We start from the raw sequence: 23,426 nt of genomic DNA on the forward strand, positions 1-23,426 counted from the left end.
TTTTTTGTGGTATTTTTGAACAGCGTCTTACTTGTAGGACCAAACCCAACAACCAAGGGTATAAACTCGATCAGATTTCTTGGGCTTGTGGGTTTACAATGATTGGTTTTCACTGTCCATTTAGACTAAGAGATCAAGGGACATATAATTTTGCCATGAAACTAAATTGTACAAATGTGTCTGAGAGATCAGGCATTTACAAGAAGTGAGGCATACAACGGGTGAATTAACATGCATGATTAATCCTTATCAAAAGCTCAGCTTTTGATGATGGATTTAATCGACCTTCTTTCAATCAAGGGAGAGTGGATAATGGACTTGTTGCGAGGTCAGGCACCACAACTCTCTCAATGCTCTAAAGAGGGGGAGAAAGTTTATTGTTGTTGAGTGTGACCCCTTGTAGGTAAAATTCATTGAGTAGAGAGTGACGCTGATAAGATATTTTTTGAATGAGTTCCAAGAGGTAGGGATGAAATCTATGGAGTTTGATCCGAGGTTTCTAGATGCTTTTGGAGAGCCTCAGCCTCCCATTGGTGACCAAGATGTTGGGGAAATTGTAGATCTGGTTGATTATGAGCTAGATGTTCATAATGAGGAGGAGAAAAGGGTAATCGATACTCCTAAGGCTAGTCCTACACAAGAAGAGGTGGAGCCACACCAAGAAGAAGAACATCCAATGATAAAATAGACTTTTATTGCCTTTTTTTCCATTAATGATGTTTCTCAAAAACATTTGTATTGTTGACGAGTCTTATTATCTTGTACACAAGATGTTGTTTAATCATCATGTTTAGTACAGTTTAAAGTATCTTTTCTAGGATCAAACTCATGAAGTTAATCAAATATAATCTTATTGGTTTATGGTTTATTTCAAATGAGTGATGATGGTTGTGTGTATATTTCATGGTGAAATGTGACTATCTTTTGTTTTGAAAGTTAATTTCTTGTAGGAAAAAAAGCACATTTTTGTAATTCTAAGTAAAGAATGTATTATACATTACATATAGATGCATGAATTATTAGTAGTTTTAAAGAATATTAGATCTTGTCGTTGACTTGGTTTTTTCTATTGTCATTGGATGTGAAAAGGGGATTTTTTTTCACCTTCAAATTAGCAATATGTACATTTTCAAAAAGAAGCTTGAAACTATGCTTATTTTGTAAAGGTTCCTGAAAGTAGTTCTCCTCCAAAAGGTTGTAAAATTGATCAATATTTAGGACTAGTAAAAAATCACAGATAGGCAATAAAGTTTGCATCGTTCAAATACCTTTCGTAAGTAGGATAAATGCTCCTTCCATGCAGAATGAATGCATAAATCATCTAAGAAGCTTCAAGAAACATCCTTAGAAAATATTTAAAGGTAGTGTTCATAAGCCATTGGAATGTGGACGGTGCATTTGTCAAGCCAAATGGCATAACTCTATAAGCGTAAACTCCATGTTTTGTAACAAAAGTAGTTTTATCTTGATCCTTCGGAGTAATAGAAATTTCGTTATATCTTGAATACCATGTAAGAAGCTGTATGCTTCCTTGGTAGCCACTCGTTTAAGTACGTGTTCTGAATGTGGTAGGAGGTAATGATCTCGTCTTGTTACTGCATTGACCTTTTTGTCATCGGCACATACTCGCAATTTTCCATTCTTTTTAGGCACAACCACAATGGGTGACATCCAGTCCAAATGTCCAATCTCATAGATGAATCCACATTCGGTGATCTTGTTTATCTCTTCTTTAACAATGTTAGCATACTTTGGATTCATTGGATAAGGTCGCTAATGGATAGGTTTAGCATTCGATACCATGAGGATTGTGTGATGCACAACCTCAGAAGGCACTTCCTTCATATCATGGTAAGTCCATGCAAAGCAATCCTTATATTCCTTGAGGAGATCAAGTCGGAGTGAGGTCTTTTGCTATAAAGACTAGTTAGGCTCTTCCCTGTTAATATCATGCGTGCATGATAACCTTCCTTAGTCTCATAAAAGGAAAGGCTAGTCACATGGATATTGTGTAAAGGGCACAACCAATAAAACTTGTGGTGTAGAGTGCAACAAGTGTGTGGGGTTGGAACCTTGTTGAGGTGGAAGGACAAGAGAGAAGATGGAGGCCTTACAAGCTCTTCAAGTGAATCAGGCCATACACCAAGCTCTTGAAATTCTATTGTACCGACAAAATCAACTTCTCTGTAAAACACTTGCCTACTCAAGAAACAAAGGAGGAAGAAGTTGCACTTGTGGAATAGAGGAGGCAAGAAGAGGAGGAGGAGCGAAGAGAGGAGAAAGGAAGCCAGAGGGACGCAAGCCATCGCTGGCCTTAGAGGCCCAACCTCCATCGCCTAGCCTCAGCGCCCCCCCGCCTCGTCTGCTGAGCCTGCATGGTTTTTTCTCTACAAAAAAAAAGCAGAGTTTTTATTGTATATTTAAAAAAAAGCATACAATTTTAAGCCAAGCTCATATGAAATGCCTCTTTTTTCATTTAAAAAAAAAGTTTTTTAACATCAAACTTGGTTTTCATCAAAATCCTTATTGATTCAAAGCTCAGCATCCATCACATGCTCCCGTCAAGTGTTCTAGGCTCCTTGATGTCAAAGGTAAAAATAAAATTCTTTATGCATCTTTCTATGCATAAAATCAAAATTGATAAAAATAACTCTTTTAAATTAAAAAATAAAATTCTTTATGCATCTGTTTATGCATAAAATCAAAATTGATGAAAATAACACTTTTGGATTAAAATAAATTCTTTATGCATCTTTCCATGCATAGATCCAATTTAGTAGGAACTACACTTTTAGAATAAAAGAATTTCTCTTATGCATCGAATTTATGCATAAAATCCATCTATGATGAAAATCACACTTTTAATATAAAAAATATTCTTTTATGCATAGAAATCAATAATGATAAAAGTAACACTTTTATAATTAAAAAATATTCTTTTATGCATAAAAATCAATAATGAAAAAAATAACACTTTTATAATAAAAAACATTCTTTTATGCATAAAAATCAATATGATGAAAGTAACTCTTTTGTAATAAAAAAATATACTTTTATGCATTATTTTATGCATAAAAATCAATAATGAAGAAAGTAAAACTTTCATAATAAAAAAAATATCAATAAGTATCTTTTATAGAATTTAATTCTATTGAAAATCATTCTTTTATAAAAATTAATCAATATGCATCTTTCTGTGCATGAATGAAAATGACACTTTTAGAATACTCTAACGATGGGGATTACTCTTTTTGATTAATAAAAGATGAAAATGACACTTTTAGAATACTCTAACGATGGGGATTACTCTTTTTGATTAATAAAAGATGAAATTTATTTCACTAATTTCCAAAAAATTTTGCCATAACCTCCTTTGTATGGCTGACCTTTTTTCAATTTTTAATTCACTAAAATTAATTAGAAGTTCACCAAGAGGATTTAAATCATTCTAGTGTAAAATTTTCTACTTATTTAAGAGAATCATTATGAAAAACTTGATTTTATCCAATAATCAATCATCTAAGATAAAGAATGGTTGGATTTACTAAAGAAGAGAGGGGAATGCCTTTTCTCAATGAGGCATAACATCATTTGATTTTAGAGAAGACAAAAATCATTAAAAAAACCATAAAAGAAATAGAAAAGAGAAGAATCTCCAACTTACATAGATAAATTGAGAGCTTTCCTTTGGCTTGATGGTTTGAGGGTTCTACTCTTGTTTGAAAACAAGAGTGGCCACCAATCTTTTAGAAGAGGGAAGGTCAAAAACTAATGAATTATGAGTAAAATTCATTGTTTTTGGTACTTGGGAGAGGCAGGGTAACAGTGCAAAAACACTATTGAGTTTAAACAAAGGGGAAGGCTTCTATTTATAGGAAAAAGTGAGCTTCTAACCAAGCAAACCGATTCTAGAATTTTTCGGATCAGTTTGGTCAATTTTTGACATTTTTAGGTCAGTTTTGCGGATCTAGTTGAAACAGGAGAGAGAAGAGATAAAAATATCTCATTATTTGGGAGTTTAAAACTCATTCAAGCATGTGAAATAGGCACCTCCTTCATGAGGGGAATTCCCCCACACTGAGGTATCAAAAAGGCATCATTTCATCTAAATATCTCTCTTTTTTAACTATTAACATTAGGAACTCAATGGAGTCTTTTTGGGCCCTTTAATTTGCCATTGCCTAATGGAGGTGATTAAGAAATAGACAAATAGGGAGATTACATGTGGACTGAAACCAATGGTTTGTAAGAGCTTAGAAGGTAGTGGTCAAACTTAGAATAATAGGCTAAATAGGCTCTTTTTTAATTTTAAAAATCAACTAAAACTCAAAAATTTTATACGTATATGAATTTTTTCCCTATTTTTTATAGAAAAGGATAGCTGTAGCCTGCAGCCATCATTAAGTAAGGTCTCTAAAGTGATAGAGGCCCAAAAACAAGTTCCCATGCATTCAATGCACATTCCCCTTCACTTTCCACTATCCCTCTCTCCCACGTTCCCTCCAAAACGCTCTCTCTTCCCCCTTTCTCATAGCAGGGCATTTTTCACTCTCTAGACTACTTCTTTTAGCTATCTACCTCTTGATCTACCTCTCTCTTCACTCAAAAACCTAGATCTATAGCTATGGAAGCTTGATCTGCAACCTCCTCTCAGAAGCTATGGAAGTTTGATCCTCACTTACATTTCCTTCCTTCATCCTTCTTCCTTGTCCAACCTCCTTTTACAGAGTGTAACAGCAGAGCTTAGCTATGGAAGCTTGATCTGCAACCTCCTCTCAGAAGCTATGGAAGTTTGATCCTCACTTACATTTCCTTCCTTCATCCTTCTTCCTTGTCCAACCTCCTTTTACAGAGTGTAACAGCAGAGCTTAGCTATGGAAGCTTGATCTGCAACCTCCTCTCAGAAGCTATGGAAGTTTGATCCTCACTTACATTTCCTTACTTCATCCTTCTACCTTGTCCAACCTCCTTTTACAGAGTGTAACAGTGGAGCCAAGCTATGCAAGCTTGAGTTGCAAATGCTTTGGCTCTCATAATCTTACTCATTGTCTCCTCTCACCCCCTCTAATATCCTCTTTCAAAGTGCAGTAATAGCACAGCCAAGCCCTAGGAACTTGCTCTACAACTCCTTCTCTTTTGTACATCTCCCTAGTCTAAGTTTTTTTCTCACCATTCTATTTTCCTTTGCCATCAAGGTTTATAATCTCCCTAATATATACATCTGATGTCTTCTTCTAGAGCTCGAAGGCCTCCGATCAGTATTCAATCTCTCTCTTGTAGCAGTGGTCAAGATGAGGATGGACACTGGAACATCAAACAGTATGAGAAGTGGAATTGGATTACGATGCAGCCTAGTACAAGAGGAACCCACAAGGTGTCAAAGCGATACGTTGATATACAAAGTCACCATTAGAAAGGGTGGATATTGGAGCTCAAACAAGATCGTGATGGAAAAAAGCTAGCCAAGGTCCAACATGTTTACAAGGCAACAGAGCTGAAACTAGCAGACCATGACCAACGTCAACGATTTCCTACAAATTGTAAGTTATTTCACCACTTTATATTCTTGTTTTTAAATCAATTGTGTGCTAATAATGGTATACTGAGCACTGCTTTGATTGTTCTTGGGTTCCTCTGCGTAGATATTTTTCCCTCAAACTATAGTGAGTGGGAGCCTATGGAGGCAATTTCAAGAACCTTTGAAGCATACCATGTGGAGCTTGGTAGTTTAATCTTTGGAGGGTGTCCAGCTACACAACTTCTTGCACAAAACATCTTCTTCTATGAGGATACATATGTGGTTCCCACGACAGCAAATGGTACTGGAAAATTAGTTCCAAAACCTACGCCAACTCTCACATCTATTGAATGGCCAATTCCAGACAATGCTTCAGTGGGGCCATGGCTTGTTTGCAGATCGAAAGCAAGGTGCAAAATGCTATGAAGTGCACATATGGATCTCACAAAGCAACCATAACCTGCATCATACCTCTACACCTCTTTGTGTACCTGTTCCATACAAGTGACACACATCGTACCCCAACTTTATGGATTGCAAAGGGGGAGAGAGCTCTGACTTGTTTCTTATCACCTGCATGGGATAAAAAAGTTGTTCAACACAATGGAGACACCATCAGATGCGGAGTAATAGTTGAGAAGGTTGTGATGCGCTACCATATTGCCAAGCAACAGTTGTCCATTGCGTTTCCTTACAGGCGATGGAAGCTTACAAATGAAGAATGGGAGGCGTTAGACTCCGACACAACCTCTACAGAACAAGGTGTGCTACATATATCCATGCAAGGTGGGGATGTAGAAGATGTTGCTGTGAATGATGACTGGTCCCTTGCCAACTTACGTGACTACTTCTCACTGAGTGGTGATTTTGCTTTGATAATCAAGGGTAGAGTAGTGCGCAAAAGGCAGGAACGATCTTTTCTTTGTAGAGAAATTACTTTCCATAGCTGTGTAGCTATCAAATAACCACTGGATATGTAATCTTGAATTGAAGTAAATACAATTTCAATTTTTTGCCTCATTGTCTTATTAAGGTTTTTCAATTGTCTTGTGCAAGTTTTTTTTTTGTGATAGTGTAAGGTTGGTCACACAAGCATCTGTGGCTTGAGCCACTAGTAAATTAGAAATGACCTTGCGATGGAAGGATACGTTCTTGCTTTCGCATACCATGTTTTTAAAATTTTTTGGTACTTAAAAATTTTAAAAGTTTTTAAAATTTTTATAACAAGGTCGCCCATTTATAAACGATACTTTACTCATTTTCATCAATTGACAATTATCGTTCTCTCCTAACACTTGCTCTCAATTTCGCACACCTTTCTGTATTACACACTCTCTATTTCTTGCAATCACTCATAGTCATGGCACCTCTACTTGACGCACTTATTGCACAGCTAGGAAAGCTTGAGTTACTTCATAGGGTTGATGAGATCGTCCCTATGTTTGAGGGAGCAATTGATGTGCGTGCAACAATGCATCTACACGCGGATGCTTTTACAGATGTCATTCAGTATATGGATGAATACATCAGCACGTACTCCATCATGTTTGAGGGTGATGAGGGCCTATGGGTTCCAGTTGACCTCATCAAGTACATATTCAGGGAAGACAAGAATTTTAGATTTCGCCTAACAAGGTTTTTAAAATCCCTCACAGAAAAGGACTACAGGAATGAGGAAGACTTACTCTTGGATCTACAAATGGGCAACATCGGCACTTCTTTCCTGAGTTGGGACATGGTTTTGGTCCTTCTGTTACAAGAGGGTGTGGCGAAAGAAAGTGGCAAGGAAAAAGAAAAGGGCAAAGTAAAGCTAATGGAGCAGGTCCAAGAGGCCCATGCTGAGGAAGAGAATGTTACAGAACAATGGGAGGCCTCAATGGCATTGGTGGCTCTACAAGAGAATGTCCCCGAGGAGGTTCTGGACCTAGTTCTAGAGGGGGATGAAGTACTTGAGGAGGTCCCAGACCTTGTTATCATGGCTTTGCATCCAATCATTATTGATGGGAAAGAATTTTTGTTTTTGGATGACATTGCCAAGACACTCGGGTTTCGCGAGGATGAGGCACTGTCTATTATTGCCGTGAATGCTGGGGGTCAAGACAAAGGGAAAGTGAAAATCTCTTTTGAAGATGACAACCTCACAAAAGCGCTTGCATACGATATTGGTAGCAGTTCCTTGGAAGATGTAGTGGCCAAAGCGCTCGTTGAAATAAAGCAAGATGTGCAATTCTATGAGAGCGTAGCTGCCTTTGAACCACACATGCCCTTGGTTGCTGGCGATGCTCAAGACCAAGGAAGCATAAACTTGACAAATGAGCAACTAGTTGCAAGTGACGATGCAACTGAGGTATGTCCTAACTTCTTAGTTGTAAAGCAAATTATTTTTAGTTGTATCATTTCACGCTTCCTAACTTCTATATTGACATGTTGACAGACTGCTTTTGAAGTGGACAAGTTTGCTATGCGCGTAGGAGGAACGCGGCCAAAGTCAGAGGGTCGAGATGCATCTCTTTGGCACTACATACCTGCCCTCAGAGCCGACATAGTGAGGGTTTTTCATTTAGACTATTCAGAGATCGCCTATGCCGAGCTCCTAAAATGTAAAGCACTTAGTGCAGTCTTGTCGGAGAACCCCTTAGCCTCGAACATAAATAAATGTATTTTGGTAGCTAGGGAAGCTGCCTTGTATTGCTTTACGGGCAAGCATCTCGGCTCAGTTTTAGGCCATTGTGCCCTTTCTCAGGCTCAAGGAATCAATGAGCCGAGTGATATATTCCAAAGCTTAGGCCAGAAACCAGCCTCTAGAACTCTCTCTCCTGAGCTCTTCCAAGAGCTTATTAAAAAGATGTAATGAAAACTTCTCTTCCAAGTTTAATAAAAATTTTTTGTTGTGCATTGTAAGTTGTGATTTTTCCTGGCGTACTTGTGATATACCATTTCAAGCCTCGCAATTTTAAGATTTTGTTCATGTGTTCATAGAAAATATTATTTAGGACTCATTTTAAATGTGATTGTGATTAAAAAAAGTAATCGAGATTGGGTTAGAGCGGTACGAAAAAATGTTGTATTTATAGATGTATACACACTCACATATATGTATATATATGTAAATATATGTATATATATACATATATATATGTGTGTGTGTGTGTGTGTACCTATATATATATATATATATATATATATATATATATATATATATATAAGATTCTGGGGCTATTGAAAGATATATATATATATATATATATATAATATATATATATATATATAAAAGATATATAGGATATATACATATATATATATAAGACATAAGATATTATAAGATTTTGGGGCTATTATAAGATATATATAAATATATATAATATCTTGTATAAATATATAAGATTTTGGGGCTGTTAGGGAACCTAAAGGGCCTTATGAGCCTCACCAAACAAAAAATATCAAAAATAAATAAAAAAATGCCATGTGCGCTACGGCGCGGAAATCGACATTTTGACTTGGTCAAACTAGCGATTAACGCGCCGTAGCGCACATGGCATTTTTTTTATTTTTTTTTTGATTTTTTTGGTCTTGAGGCTCATAAGGCCCTCTATAAGGGTCTCTAGGTGACTTTATAGGCTCTACCTTTTTTGTATATATATATATATATATATATATATATATATATATATATATATATATATATATGTGTGTGTGTGTGTGTGTGTGTGTGTGTGTGTGTACATATATATATGTGTATATGTATATATATTTGTATATGTATATATATATGTGTGTATATATGTATGTGTGTATATATGTATGTGTGTGTATATATATATATATGTGTGTGTGTGTGTGTTTGTGTGTGTTTTTTCCTGTGTGTATAGTGCTTTTATATTTTTTTAATGAAATGTTCATTGGCACTAAGAATACAAAAAAAATTGGACTCAACAAAGAATGTAACAAAACTCAAAAAGCTTTCTTTAATGTGTGAAAATGCTACAAAGGAATTTGGGAACATTACAAAATTTTGTAGGGAGAATTACAAAGTGGGTTAGCCTATTGAGGTAGAAGGCTATGCTCTAAACGTAGACGTAGGGCTAGGGACATATCTACAGGCTTCAAAGTAACTCTCTTGGCATGTACCATAGCCAGCACTGAGTCTTCAAAAACAGAAACTACAATATCTTCAGCAGCTTCTTGAAGAGCTTCAAGAGCTGTGCTCTATATGCGGTCAACCCTGTCAGTAAATTTTTCCATTGTTTCTCTCACCAGTCGAGAGAATGGTGCCTTGGGGATGAGAAGATCTGTGCTTTTCTGATATTTCCTAATCTCTCGTAGCGCGACTGTCCCTGGCCTCCATTTTCTCTTCTTCTTTGTAACTGGTGGAGGCGGTGGTGGTCTTTGATTCTCCCACGGTGGTCGTTCAGACCTGAACTTCTTTTTCTTTTGTGCATGCTCTTCCTCTTCTTGCTAGTCCCAAAACTTGCCCTCCATTCTTTTGCCACACTTCTTGACTGGACGTCTGGATGTTGTGGCTGCTTGTGGCTGTGCTTGGCTTGCCCTCCTTGCATCCTCTTTGGTGTTGAGATATCGAGCTTGTCTAGTGAGGCGGTGGCCACTGATGACCCGCCTGGGGGATAGGCCCCACACTTACACCACTGGCATGGTTGGTGAGATCATGGGAGATATGCGGCCAGTGGGATGACAGGCTATGTGACAGCCACTCTAGAGACTGGCATAGTTATAGCGCCATCTCATTTAGTCGGGTTCACACTATAGAGAACCCGTGTATGTATTGGTCGAGTACCTTTCATATTGGGTGTACTCTTATTCTTGTATATGGTGTGTTGAGTGTTGAGTAGAGAAGAAGAAGATTTTCAGCCTCTCACCTTGTGTGTTCTCTATTAGGGTTTTGTGAGTGTGTGTGTGTGCTTGCAAGAGCTCAAGCTCTCTTCCCCCCTGCATCTTTTCATGGTATCAGAGCCTGGTTCGTGCTAAGGGCTGAGCTGCAAGCAAGAGAACCACAGGAAGCGGTACGAGGGTAAGAGCTTCAACTACTCTTCCCTATTGTGTTGGCAACTACACCCTTGTCGGGAGCTCTACGGGAGGCACCAGCAAACGGTCTCCGATTGAGGAGCTTTCTTCGCGGGACTGAAATTTTCGGGCCGAAAACGCGTTTCGGGCGCGTCTGGACCTCCGTTTTCAGAAAGCAGGCGATTTCTAGCACTGCGGGTAAGTCATCGATTCTCTGCAGAACTCTGTTTTAAGAACTGCAGGAAGACAGATTGACTGTGCAGACACTGTGGGTGCTGCAAAGAGGTCTACAGTTGCCATTGGGTGTATGTATGCACATTGAAGTCACTGGTTGTGACATTTGAGAGTACTACAGTACCGCTGTGCAGAAAATACAGCATTTGTGCAGAAAAACCAGAGTGCAGTTTCTGGTAAAGTTGTGTGTTTGGCAAGATGTCAAATGATGGGATAACTCAGATTGTGGCTGAGAAGCTGGATAAGAATAACTTCCATGCTTGGAGGTTCAGATTGACGAATTTCCTGATGGGAAAAGGTTATTGGGACTACATAGAAGGTGAGCATGAAGAGGCACCGGAGATACCGGATATAAATCCGACTGCTGCAGATGTGAAAGAGTTTAAAGACTGGAACCAAGGAGCCAGGAAAGTAATATATTAGCTTTCCATTAGTATACAGGACACCATGATTGGGCACATTCAGGATGCCAAGTCCCCCAAGGAGGCGTGGGACACCTTGGTAAAGCTTTATGAAACAAATACCAAGGCTCGTAAGATACAGTTGAAGAATGAACTTCATACTGTGGAGAAAAAGAGCATGTCTGTGAATGACTATGCGCTGAAGATAAAGGGTATTGTGGAATCCCTTGCATCAGTAGATGATGATGACAAGGTGGAAGTCTGTCTACGTGGTCTCGGGCCACAATACAAGGTGTTCAAGACATCTATTCAGACTCGGGAAAACATTCCCAACTTTACAGATTTGGTGTCTATGCTGATTATCGAAGAGAAGAACTTGGGTGAAGACCAACAGTCTTCACAAAGCAAAAACAGTTCAGAGCAACAGGCCTTCTACACGAGTTCAGGAAGAGGACGAGGTAGAGGAGGCCGTGGACGCGGTCAAGGAGGTGGCCGAACAGGTAATCAAAATTATGGCCAGCAGCAGCAGCAACAACAATAGTCCCAGAATCAATAACAACAACAACACGCAGGTGGAAGAGGCAAATTCAGAGGCAGGGGGAGTCAAAGAGGCCGTAGAAATTGGCAAAGGCAATATAATGATGCACGTGAATGCTATTATTGTGGTAAGCCTGGACATGTGCAGTCAGAATGTTATAAGAAGCAGGCTGACATGCAAAATGGGAAAGTGCAGCAAAACAACTATGCATCCTCAAGCAGAAATAATGAGGATAATGAAAGGTTGTTTGTTATGCAGCATGTCGTGAATGCCATGTCTGAAAATGTTGATGCAGCACAAAAAGATAATGTATGGTATGTGGATTCAGGCGCTTCGAACCACATGACGAGTCATGGGGAGTGGTTCAAGGAGATGAAAAACCCGGAAAGACCAGGTTTTGTGGAAACAGGGGATGACACTGCTCATCCAATTGCCCACATTGGAGATGTGCCATTGTCTATGCAGGATGGCAAAGTGAAGTACCTTGCAGATGTACTTCATGTACCGAACATAACAAAGAATCTGGTTTCAGTTGGCCAGATGATTGAGCAGGGTTTGCAGGTTCGTTTTAACCCTGATGGGTGTTATGTTGAAGATTTCAAAGACAAGTGCAGGTTGGTTGCAAAAGGCAACAGAGTGGGCAGAATGTTTACGTTGAATGTAGACATGCCTGAAATGAGTGCTGCGATGTTTGCAAATGGTTCAGGAGTTGTTGCAGACATAGACATATGGCATAAAAGAATTGGACATGTAAATGTTCAGAGATTGAAGTCTATGCAGACAAAAGGAATCGTGACAGGGCTGCCAAAATTTAAAGTGGAAGGTATGCAGAAAATATGTGAAGCATGCCAATTTGGGAAGCAAACAAAGCATGTGTTTCCACGTAACAGATATGTGAGCAGAAATGCACTAGATGTTGTGCATTCAGATGTATGGGGTCCTACGAAGACCGTGTCTATGGGAGGCTGCAGGTACTATGTCACTTTCATTGATGACCACACAAGAAAAGTGTGGGTATATTTCATGAAGGAGAAGAGTGAGGTGTTCACTCACTTTCAGAATTTCAGAGTTTTGGTTGAAAAGCAAACAGGGAAATATGTAAAGTGCCTAAGGTCAGATGGAGGGGGAGAGTACTTCTCCAATGAGTTCTCTGAATTTTTGAAGAAGAATGGTATTCGGAGACAGTTTACATGCAGATACACTCCGCAGCAAAATGGAGTTGCTAAGTGGAAAAACAGGCACATTGCTGAGATTGCGCGAGCATTGATGGAAGAGAAAAATATGCCGCATTGCTATTGTGCTGAGGCTGTTTCTACAGCAGTATACATCATGAACAGGACTCCAACTGTAGCCATACATGATGTAACTCTAGAGGAGAGGTTTACTGGCAGAAAACCAGATTTGTCTCATCTGAAAGTCTTTGGATGCATTGCATATGTGCATGTGCTAGATGAGCTGAGAACTAAGCTGGATCCGAAAGCTGAAAAATGTGTGTTTATTGGATATTCCCTTGAGCAAAAGGGATACATGTGTTATAACCCTGCTACACGTGAGTTGAGGGTAAGCAGGGATGTTGTGTTTGATGAGATGAGCAGCTGGTATGTTGCTGAAAAAGAAGCTGTTGGGGTTGATGTGAGTGGAAGTGTGGTTGCACAGAATGCAGGTCAGCAATCACAGTCTTTGAGTGGACCAGGAGAGTCCTCATCTAGTGGGTCTGTTGATAGACCATGGAGTGGCAGGCTCCGTCATAATACCAGCCCTGCAAATGTGATTAGTACTTCACGTAAAGGAAAAGAGAAAGTGGTTGAGCCCCTTGGTATGCCTGACATTTCTGCAGGGCATTCTCATGTTGATGGAGAGTCTAGTGGCTCAGATATGAGCCTTGATGAGGAGCTTGGGATCCCAGCTATGAGAACACCTGGTGTAAAGAAGGCTATGGAAGCCATGAATGAGAAGCTGCGAAGATCTGGGAGAGTGAGAAATCCTGTGCAGAGATTTACCTATGATGGTTATGTGGCACATCACTATGCATATATGGCAAAGGTTGTGCAGGTTGTTGAGCCCACATGCATTGATGAGGCTGTTGGAAATGTGTGTTGGGAGAAAGCTATGGATGAGGAGATGGATGCACTATATGGAAATAAAACTTGGGATTTAGTGCAATTGCCAGAAGGCAAGAAAGCCATTGGATGCAAGTGGGTGTACAAAGTTAAACATAACAGTGATGGAAGCATAAACAGGTACAAGGCTAGATTGGTAGCCAAAGGATATGCGCAGACATATGGGATTGATTATGAGGAAACTTTCAGCCCAGTTGCCAAGATGGCAATGGTGAGAGTTGTGATAGCAGTGGCTGCGTCAAAGCAATGGTCTTTACATCAGATGGATGTAAAGAATGCATTCTTGCATGGGGATTTGCAAGAAGAGGTGTATATGTTGCAGCCACCTGGTTATGAGGATGTGAGCCACCCCGAGCATGTTTGCAGGTTGAAGAAAGCCTTGTATGGCTTAAAACAAGCACCAAGAGCATGGTCTGACAAGATTTCTGAATATCTTGTCACTATTGGCTTTCATGTAGCCAATGCAGATTTCTCGCTGTATGTGAGACATGGTGATAGAGGAGTTGTGCTTGTTGTCATCTATGTAGATGACTTGATCATTACGGGGGACCATGATGCAGAGATCTTTGATGTAAAGATCTTGCTTAGATAGAAGTTCGAGATGAAGGATCTGGGGGAGCTCAGATATTTCTTGGGCATTGAGGTGATTAGGTCACCACATGGTATTGGATTACTGCAGAGACAGTATGGCTTGGACATGTTGTCCAAGTATGGTATGACAGGCTGTAAGCCTATTTCTGTGCCATTGGATCAGAATGGCAAGTTGAGTGCAGATTCAGGAGAGATCTTGGAGGATCCTACTATGTACAGGAGCATAGTAGGAAGTTTGATCTACATGATGATCACCAGACCAGATTTGAGCTATGCTGTTGGGTTGGTGAGTCAGTTTATGCAGGTTCCACGGAAACCGCATTTGGATGCAGTGAGACGCATACTGAGGTATGTGAAGTCTACTTTGCATTGTGGACTATTCTATGAGACTGGGACAGAGATATGTGTACATGGGTACACAAATGCTGATTGGGCTGGTAGTATCTCAGATAGAAGATCTACCAGTGGATTCATGTTTTCTTTGGGGAGTGCTGCTGTGACTTGGAGCAGCAAGAAGCAGCCTACGGTTACTCTATCGAGTACAGAGGCCGAGTACAGAGGAGCTGCTATGGCAGCATGTGAGGTAGCTTGGTTGAGAAAGCTACTTGCAGATTTGGGTCTATCAGTGGATAGACAAGTTGTCTTTTTCTGTGACAACATTAGCATACAGTTGGCCAGGAACCCAGTCTTTCATGCTCGTACGAAGCACATAGAGGTCCACTACCACTTCGTCAGAGAGAAGCAGGAGACCTTGACCTTGTTTATGTCAGCACAGAGGATCAGGTAGCTGACATCTTCACCAAAGCATTGGGTATAGAGAAGCTCCGCAGATTCAGGGCTTCGCTTGGTGTACATGAGATGGAGTTGAGCTCGAGGGGGAGTGTTGAGATATCGAGCTTGTCTAGTGAGGCGGTGGCCACTGATGACCCGCCTGGGGGATAGGCCCCACACTTACACCACTGGCATGGTTGGTGAGATCATGGGAGATATGCGGCCAGTGGGATGACAGGCTGTGTGACAGCCACTCTAGAGACTGGCATAGTTATAGCGCCAGCTCATTTAGTCAGGTTCACACTATAGAGAACCCGTGTATGTATTGGTCGAGTACCTTTCATATTGGGTGTACTCTTATTCTTGTATATGGTGTGTTGAGTGTTGAGTAGAGAAGAAGAAGATTTTCAGCCTCTCACCTTGTGTGTTCTCTATTAGGGTTTTGTGAGTGTGTGTGTGTGCTTGCAAGAGCTCAAGCTCTCTTCCCCCCTGCATCTTTTCATTTGGGTTGCTGTCTCTTTTGCATTTCTATCTCCCAAGCCGCCCTCACAAGAGCAAACTCTTTGTCAATGGTATCTTTCGTGATGCCATAGGACAAGAGCTCGACCTCCCTGTTTTGTAAGATAACCTCTAGCTGTTCTAGGGTGTCGGCCTCAATAACAATCTCCGGTGGTTGCCCTTGATCTTCCTCGGCTTCTTTTCGATGCTGCTCTTCTTCTGCTTCTCTACTAGGCTCTGCTTCTTCAGCTTCCTTCCTGCGTTGTGCTTCTTTGGCCTCCTTCCTGCGCTCTTCTTCTCTCATCTCCTTTGCCTCTTGCTCTGTTACTATAGGTAGATTTGTCCTTTTTGCTGTAGCAGGTAGTGGGCCGAGTTGATCGAAAAACCGCAAGTCTTGCTCCTGTTCTTCTGGCATGGCCTAGGTATGTACGAGTGCAAGAGATAGTGGGAGGGCAAGAGAGAGTAGAGCACAAAGAAGAAATTGAAATGTGGTGGCTATAAATGAAAAATGACTTAAATATATCTATAAATATAATTTTTTAAAACTTTTAGAAAATTTAAAAACACAAAAAGATTATAATCAGAGAGTTTAAGCCCATGAGGAACCACACCGACGCTTGCTTGCTACCCATTGCCGTAGTCTCTCCCTAGCATTTGATCTGTTGTATCCTTCAGTTCTTCTTGCATTAACAGTTTTTATTATTTGACGCCTAAGAGACAAATTACTGTGACTTTTCTGCCTTTTTTTGCCAACCAGAATGCGATAGAACCAGTTGAACATTTCATGGAGCGCATTACTCTTGACTTTGCCACCACCATGGCGAGTGCCCTTAAAATACACGGCCTTTGCTTGGTAATGTGATTTCTCCATGCCTTGATTGCTCCAAAGTGCTAAAGAGCCATATCTATCGAGAAAGTATGGCCCATGTACATACAATATATGCTGCATAGAAAATTACAAAAAGTCAACAAACAGTATGAAGAACATACTACAAGGACACAAGAAACACAACATTACCATGTAGTGAGTAATGTGTGTTTCTCCCCATGCCTCGACCATTTCTTCTGTAAATCTACAAGTGGCTTGTTTAAGTGCCTCAATACCATGGTCATCCAAGTGAGGTCGCTCTAGAAGATCGACCATTTTATTACACACCTCCCATACATGTGTACGTTTTAGGCCAAGCCTGGCATCATTTCCTCGATATGTTGTAACATCACATATCTTCTTCCAAATTTCAAAGTCAGTGTGGCTATGAGAACCCAAGTGGTTTGATAGCAAGTGTCTTGCCTTTGATCCACCCATGCAAATTTTATTAGGGTTGTCTTGTGTAGGGTTTGATTTTCTGTCCTTTGTCAAGACCACTGCTCTAGCATGTAATCCCATAGAGGAAAGTACACCCTCTAGTGCACGTATTGACTCTTCTCGTCGATCTTCGGGCTCCATGTTCCAGACATAGTTTATGTGGAGCATCAATAGCTTATCCAAAATCCTGAGTCTTGCATGTTATGTGCACACATGCACTTGACATAGTGGAATGTCCAAGATTGGGTTCCAAGCATTGTCCTCCTGGTCATGACTAGGTGGCTTGCTCTGGTCACAACTTAATATGCCATTATGCCATACCTTTGATCCTTTCAGCACCAAAAACAATTGCTTTTTTTGCACCCACCTGTTTTTGACTTTTGCCTTTGCTAGGTTGTTTCCCTTTTACTCTTGAGTCTACTGCTGTCTTGGAATGACAACAATAAACACATGAGAATATAGTATTCGCACCTGTTTTACAACCCAACATACACTTTAAGGTTTTTAGATCGCCACCCAAGTGCCATTCAATGTTAAAGCAGCCTATTCCGGGAACATCAAGCTTTTGACCATTGACCTGACAAGAGACGACATGTTGAATGCCAGACCGTTCAAAATACCACCTCAAGGTATCATGGTTCTCTTTTGGGAGGACCCATGGTGCTTGCCACCAGATGTTCTTCTCTGATTGAATGCCGTAGTAGTCTTGCTTATGCCCTTGACCCCTTATGTTGCTGTCTTCAGTTGCATCCAACTCTTGGGTCTCTAAAGGCTTTCCTCTAAGTGCTCGGCTCATCAAGGTTAAACTAACACGCTCCAGTCTCTTTGACCTTTAACCACTTGACATTCATCCAGCTTCAAGACAAACACGACATTTCCACCTGTCTCTTCAAGTGTGAGGCCATATTACTAAATCATTGCTTTTTGTAGCACTTCCATGTCAATGTAGACATTGTTATATGCATTGTATTCAAAGGGTTTGATTGTTGGCATTGGCATAATATCCTCAACCCACTTGTACCCACCATTAAACATGGATGCAATATCACCATTAGCACACTTCTTTGCCATCTGTAAGCTATAAAGTGTTGGAAGCAAGGATTGCGTAACTCCCTTTGCTCGCAACCCTAAAGTGATTGACCTATACATTGCTTTGTTTCTGGCTAATACCTGCTGAGTCACATATATCAAGCATCTCTTTGGGTGTGACAATTTCTTTGATTTCCTTTAAGAAATGTTGACGAAGGGTCTCCTGCAGCTTATCATTACCAGAACCTGTTATCATTTCCATGATATCCTTCTCCTGAAGGACATGCTGAAGAAGGGAGACATTAACATTGTCCTCAGCGTTGTTACATCCTAGTATAGCTGTTGCACATGCCCTACAATCGCAAGAGTCACCCATGAGAGATGCTTTATTCATTAATTGCTTCTCAAAGTTGCTATAATTCCTACAAAAAATTTTACCTGGTTGTTTGTTTACGCCTCTTGCATGCGCCTGCTGTCTTAGAAAGTAACCCAACAGCTTTACGTTTTCTTTGCCTTGCGTGATATCCAATGGGAAGGTGAGTGAAATGGTGAACACGACGCCGAAGATTACGAGTGGAGTGTTGAAGACGAACATAATTATTGGTAAATTGATTTATTGTGCGCACACGATCCGCTAGATTATTCTTCTGCACCTCAAGCTCCTCTGAGAGCTCTTTAATCCTCTGCATCAAACTATTGATCTGCTTAGTCGATGCCGCTTGAAGCTGGTCGAAGGCAAATTGTGTTTGCCTCTTTTCAGCTGCCTCATCTAGCCACAACATGTGTAATCTCCTACAATAGCCAAGAAGCCCATTGAAACTATCACCAACAAACTTAAAAAAACTTGTAATGCTTTTGAATGGTGGAGGGGCACCAGATATTGGATCTGGTGGATAAAGATTTCCATCAATCCAAAGATCAATGGCCTTTGCTCCTTGCATTCGAAGCTGATCGTATGAAATATTGGGTGCAACATGCCTATTGCGTAGGGTTGCGTATTCTGTCTCCAAATCAACCTGAAGGCGGATCTTAGAAGGCTTATTGGTGATGTCTTGTAGTGCCATCTACAATAAAGTAGGCTTGTAAGCTTGGGTTGAATAGGAGTGGAAGGAGCAGGATATGGTATCAAAAAATAATGGGAAGAATGGAGATGAGGGTTGCTTCTCTAGAGCTGCATTGTGGATAGAGAAAGAAGCCAGAAAGGGAGCCAAAGAAACATAGAGAGGGTTGGCAATGGTGAGACGAAAATGCAAAGGAGACAATGCATCATGGGAAGCTTCTTTAGTGCAAGCTATGGCTGCTAAGCAATATAGAGAGAGAATACATCATGAAAAGGTTCTTCTGTGCAAGTCATGGCTACTACTGTGGGTTTGGAGAGAGAACCAAGTATTGTAGAGAGAATGCTCCTGGTAAGCTTCTTCCTTGCAAGCCATGGCTACTACTGTGGGTTTGGAGAGAGAAGGCTCATTTAGGAGTACAGACCTGCTAGCTATGGAGAGAGGACCACGTATTGTAGAGAGAATGCTCATGGTAAGCTTCTTCCTTGCAAGCCATGGCTACTACTGTGGGTTTGGAGAGAGAAGGCTCATTTAGGAGTACAGATCTACTAGCTATGGCTTTTGGAGTAGAGAAAGATGCTTTTTTCCATGGAGAAGGAGTGCAGGGCGTTTTAGAGAGAGGTTTTAGAGAGAGAAAGAGATCTGGTGCACACACAAAAAAGGGGGGAAGAAAGTGACGAATTTTTGGAATGTTTGGAGTTCGAAAAGGTAGAGAAGGCTATGATAACTGACTGACAGCCCATTACAGAGCTTTAAAGTCACCTAGGTGGCCAGATCTAAGAATATCTCCTTTTTTTATTTTTTTTATTTTTGTGAAAAATCAAATATATGCTTTTAGGACTAGGCCTCTAGGCTTCGTCAAAGATGGATTAGCATTTTAAGCATTTCACTAAACGTCCAAATTAAAGGGCCCAAGAAGACTCCATTGAGTTCCTAACGCCTTGTCCTTAGTCAACTCTTCATCTTATGTGAGTATTTACTCATTTTTGGGGGATTTTCCTTTTATTCTTCTATTTATCTCCTCCCTACATTTGGATAAATCTTATTGGTCCATAGGAACCTTAATTTAAAATTTCGAAAAAATCTTGACCCTCAAGATAATGCCTCTTGAATAGATTATACTTAATCTCTAATGCATCTTCTGGAAATCTTTTTGAGCTTCTGTTTTAGGGGAATTTATTTTAATAAGAAGAGATATTTTTCCATCCAAAATATTTAAAAACTGAATTACCACTCTCTAGAAGATTTTCTCTCTCTAGGCCAAAACTGATAGAAACAAGATCTTTTATATTTCTGGAGAGGGATTTGACTACAGGGGAAGATTTTGGACGTCCTGAGAGGCTGGGGAGGAATCTTACATTCTACCCCACTTAAAAAATGCGAGATGTCCTCATCTCGCAGGTGGAGTCTCGCAGGTGGAGTATGATCTATTTCATCTTCTTCTTCTTCTTCAATCACTTCCAGCGTTGCTACCTTGGAAGTGGATGGCCGATTTGGGAAGAACTCTCTTTGACTTCCCCTATTCTGAGGTGGAGGTCTTGCATTACTTTGGATTGAAACTGCAAGTTAGATAGAGGGTCTACCTCTGGGATTTTCCTGATTTTGGCGCTGATAGAACCGTGATTACTCTCGAAGGAAGGGGCTGGAGTCTGGAATCTTGATCCCTGATTTCCCTGCACTAAAAACCTTGATCCAAAAGGAGTTGGGCAATCCATGCTGTGATGTCCAAATCCTTGACAGTTATAGCATTTCACTCTCTTGTTCAAGGGTGGAACTTTTGAGTTGAAATCCAGGGAATTGAGTTTCGAGAAAAGGACATTTCTTCCATTCTGGAACTTCCCATATCCTGGGTTTTTGACCCTGATATCTCTTAGGCAGAGGAAGGTTGGAATCATCTTCTGGGAATAAAAACCTTTTGAAAGGTGATGGTGCTGGCTTTGGCGGGACTTTGATATCAAAGGCTTTGGCGAAATCCTTCGCCATTCTTACTGCTTCAGCCATTGAGATAGGTTTTGCATTCTTGACTAAAGTATCCAATGGCTTGTTCATTCCCCGAATGAACCTGGCCATCAGCTGCTCTTCATCCAATTGAGGGGAATATTTAAGGAGAAGGGTAAAAGCCTGATGGTACTCTTCAATTGTCCGGTTTTCCTGCTTTAGTTCCAAGAACTCATTCATCTTAGTTTCAAGAAAGCTTGGGGGACAAAACCTCTTTCTGAGGTAAGCCTTGAGATCCGACCAGGTTTGGGTATTTCGGTCGAGACGGTTTGTCTCGCAATGATTCCTCCATGCAACCCTGGCCGTTTCCACAATCTTTAACCTGGCGAGAGCCATCTTGCTTCTCTCATTGTAGCAAGTTACATCAAAATATTCCTCCATGGCCTCAATCCACTTTTCTACAGCTTCACCTAATTGTTCCCCTTCACTCTTGAAGGGTCCAGGCTGTGAACTATGAAGAGTTTTATGAACGTCCAAGTCGAGCTCTTCTTCATCGAGTTGGGGGTTAACATTTCTACCACGACGACCTCGATCCATGTTCCTATCAATACAAAAATTCTTGTTAAGTCTCTTTATTTATGATTCAATCTGATTTTTGATTCAACTGATTCTGGGGTTCTCTAAATAGGTCGGCTCCCCACAGAATCAAGGGATAAAGATACTCATAGAGAACGTATTATTAGTTAACAATTCATTCAGAATATCTCATTCATATCTTTAACACAATAATGGTCCATTGGACTGAATTTTTTTTCCATCTGAACAGTCCTCCATGGGGGTTTCAATTTTTTTGATTTTTAATTTATCAACCCTTAACTTGATCCACTGGACAAAAGTTAATAGTAGCAATATGCCAGCACAATCCACTAATCTCATAGTGATTGGCTGAAGTCATTAACATCATTCCAGTTAAGAACATCATCACAGGGACTCGTCCTCATTCATCCTCATTGCAGTTTCGCTCAGCTTATTACATTTCAACCAAATTTCAGGGATCATCATTTTTCAATTAGAATCCAAATCAACTCATCAATTCTCAACCAGAATTTAAAAATCATATCAATCACATTCAAATTCATCATCTGGATAGCATTAATGCTTATGATTTCAAGTCTTAGATTTACTCGTATATACTGCCAGTAAAGAGCTGCAGTTATACCCTCGGTATATACGGGTAGTCATGGTCCTTGGAATTATAAGGTAAAGACCATCATGTCTAGGCCTCAAGCAAGTCAGGGATTTCATACAGTTGTGGTACTTCCATCTGAAGACCCAATTACTAATTTATGAATTTCAATTCAATTAACAATTTGTATGAATTTCATCACACAATTTTGATCTTATACTGCTACTTCATAAATTTTTGACATTTATGGCTTTTTGGTTGGTCCTCATTAGTTAATTTGCTCTGATACCAACTGTAAGATCCCTGACCCCACTGCGCAACGAATTCTGCGGTGCTAACAGCGGAAGTAGCACTTTTTGCACAGGGGAAGGGTCCCACACTCTGGGCCTCGTCCACGGATATCCGGACAAGAGACTAATCCATCGGTTATTCCAAAACCAAACTCGGAAAAACTTCCTTTGCTCGGAAAGCACGGGCGATTCCACCAGGATAACTTTTTCCTAACGTAGTCAAAAGCCTTAACTAACTGAACTGATCTGACCAAACTCGTAAGTTCCATAGTCAAATCAAGGGACAGATTGCACTTGGATCATAGAGACCAATGCTTTTTTCCTCATCGAGAGGCACAGCCGTTGATTCTTTTTCCATAGAATAATTTTTGTGCGGGATTTACTTCATCTATTGAACTAAACAGAAATTGAGTCTCGATTCACGGATCCATCAGTCTAGCCTAACCCCATCCAGTCCCATGGGTTAGCCAACTGCGCCCAACCACTATAGTGATGGGATCCAATTAGGAATTTGGTTAGGTTTTGTCCCGGGTACCAAGGAAAAGAGTTCCCAGGTCCCCTAGCCGGATATTCATGCAAACATAAAACTAGTCACACCACTTACACACCCAATATGAAATTGCCTTTTTCTCAGCATCAGCTATCTTTAAAATTGCCTTTTTCTCAGCATCAGCTATCTTTAAAACAATCCTTTAATGAAACCATTGTGTCACTGATCACAATCCTCAAAATCTCTGGTTGAATCCTTATTTCCAATCATTCCTTCATCCTCAAAATCTCTGGTTGAATCCTTATTTCCAATCATTCCTTCATCGGTGTACTTATGGCATCATTGGCAACCAGAACGCTCACCACCTTTTCACTCAAGGGTCTTTTCAATAGTTCCTAACTCATAGTACCTGGCAATATAATCACTTATAAAAATCAAG

The sequence above is a fragment of the Cibotium barometz genome, chromosome 9 (genome assembly GCF_041138505.1).
Source record: "Cibotium barometz isolate CiBa-2024 chromosome 9, ASM4113850v1, whole genome shotgun sequence".
Classification (NCBI taxonomy): Eukaryota; Viridiplantae; Streptophyta; class Polypodiopsida; order Cyatheales; family Cibotiaceae; genus Cibotium; species Cibotium barometz.